Below are 2,670 nucleotides of genomic sequence, written 5' to 3' on the forward strand. Positions count from 1 at the left end.
GAGGACTGACAGGTAATTCGGGGGTTTGCACTGATGGAGGCAAAGGATACCAGGCGGGGTGATGTGTTCCTCATGAGGCTTTCTGAATGGTGTGCATTTTGTCATGTAGAATAAACAGGCATCAAGTCGTCATCCATCCCCTGGGTTTTCTGCTCCTCCCTCTTTCCCACCTCCTGTATCTGCCCCCACGTGGCTGCCATCAAGGTCCCATAGGGGCCAATTATAGCCAGCTCTGAGTGACGGAAGTTCCACCTACCTGAGGCTGGCTGCAGGCACGGTGCTCAACCCGCACATTCCCCACCCAGTAAGTGCTCTCGGGACCGGGGTTCCCAGGGGCTCCCGAGCGCTGTAGCAGTATGGGCTGTCGACCGATGAAGGGCAGAGGCAATGGCAAGGGAAAATGTAGCGAGCTATGCCATTTCATCATCTTCCAGAGCCATTGCAACGTCCACACTCCAGCCAGAGTTACCTTTTCCAAACCCTGTTCTAGTGAGCTGAGTTCTTGCTTGTAATTGCTCACAGAGTCAAGTCCAATCTGATGAGGTCGTGCCTGGCCGTTCTGCGAGGTTAGACATTCACCCCATAGTATATCCTCTAGTCACAGCGAATCAGAGATCATTCCCGAGACAGGATTTCAGAGGTCTCTGCCTCACGAATGCTATCCTTTCCACATGGAGTGTCCTCCCCTTTTGTCTGTCTGATGACTTACTATGCTCCCTTTCAGTAAGCTCACTAGTCATCACCCCTAAAGGGCCCTCCGCAGCCTGTGTTTTGCTCTTCCCTCATGACCAACAAAGTAGCACTTAGTATTTAGTTTTAAAATTATTGTACTTTACTTGTCCTTCATTTCAATTACACTTAGAGTCACCTATTTATTTAAAATGTATTTTTTTTGTACAAAAGTAATACAAGATCATTATTTAAAAATATAGAAAGGAACATAGCAAGACATATTTAGCTGCAACTCTATCCCTCGGATACAGTCAGTGTTAACATTTGGATAGGTTTATGCTCACATATGCACACACACACATGGGATCAAAAAGCTCCTGTGCAAAAGTCCTGGGGGGAAGAGAACGTGTGGCACATTTGAGGGACTGAAAGAAGTTCAAAAAGGCTGCAGAATGCAAAGTAAGGAGACAACTGGTATGTGACGTTACTATAAAGTGATAGCTTTCAAAATGTTCTCACTGTGACCTACTACAGTTATGCGAAACAGTTGGCAAATTCCTCGAGAAATGAAAAACCATTACCATATGATCCAGCAATCCCACATCTGAGTATATATCCGAAACCACTGAAATGAGGATCTCAAAGAGATGTCTGTACTCCCACGCTCCTCGCAGTACAAGGTACAATGGCCAAGATACAGAAACCACCTAAATGTTCATCAGCAGGGAAACAGATAAAGAAAACCGGGTGTATACCTGCAGTGGAATATTACTCAGCCTTAAAAAAGAAGGAAATCCTGCCATATGCAACATGGATAAACCTGGGGGACATTACGCTAAGTGGGATAAACCCATCACAAAAGGATAAATAGTGGGTCATAACCCCTTACGTGAGGTTTCTAAAATGGTCAAAATCACAGAGGGTTGAAATGGGGGGGGTGTTCAACAGGTATCAGGTTTCAGTTATGCAAGACAAATGCATACACACAGTGTATTGTACGGAGAAAATTTCAGGAGGGTAGATCTCAAGTAAAGTGTCCCTGCCTGAAAAAAAAGGAGGAGGCAGGAAGAAACTTGTGGAGGTGACAGATATGCTCATTACCTTCCTTGTGGCAGTGGTTGCAAAGGTGTTTATGTATGCTGAAACCCATCAAATTGTATACATTGCATGTGCACAGTTGTTTGGCTATCCATTACATCTCAATCAGGCTGTTTAACAAAGCAAACAAACACATTTCTATTGTGACCCGGGAGTACACATATATAACTGAAACAAATGTGTCAGGAAATACCCTTCGTATGTGAGATGAACTCCAATATTTCCTATTGTATTCTATCCCACTGTTACTCATTTAAAAGCAGATGCTGGTCACGACCAACTCAATTGATTTCCTGACCCTCCTAATGAGTTGCAGCAATAGTTGGAAAAACTCTGCTGTGGAAATAGGTAAGGAACATACTCAGGAGGTATTTGAGTGTCATACTAATGAGTCTGGACTTCATCCGGAGGGGAAAGGGGAGAATTAAAGGGTCATGACCACGTAAATATCACGATCAGACTTGGACTGTGGGAAGAACGCCTGTCTGCTCAGGGGGAACGGTGTAGAGAGGGGTAAGGACTGATGCTGGGAGGCAGGTAGGTGGCAGTAAAAGACTCGAGATCCACACTGGAATGATGGTAGAGTCAAAAATGAAGGAATTCAAGAAATTTCAGGTCCCATCTTAAAAGATGTGTGTGTGTATGTGTATTCCCTCATAAACAGGCAACCAAAAGTTAAAGAAAACCATGTCAGTCATGCAGAGGGAGGAGTCTAGATTTTTTTCCAGGTTTTTTTATTCCACAGCTGAGAGGATGGTGACAGATTTACTGATGCATGGGTTTCTTTCTGTCTTTGCTTTCATGTGGGGGATGATGAACTCAACTGAACGTGAGGGACCCGTGAGGCATTCAAATGGCGACAATCTGGTGTCGTGGCACAGTAGTCTTTGCAACTGGCTG

Source organism: Lontra canadensis, unplaced genomic scaffold, assembly GCF_010015895.1.
Source record: "Lontra canadensis isolate GAN:19392208 unplaced genomic scaffold, GSC_riverotter_1.0 scaffold157, whole genome shotgun sequence".
Taxonomy (NCBI): Eukaryota; Metazoa; Chordata; class Mammalia; order Carnivora; family Mustelidae; genus Lontra; species Lontra canadensis.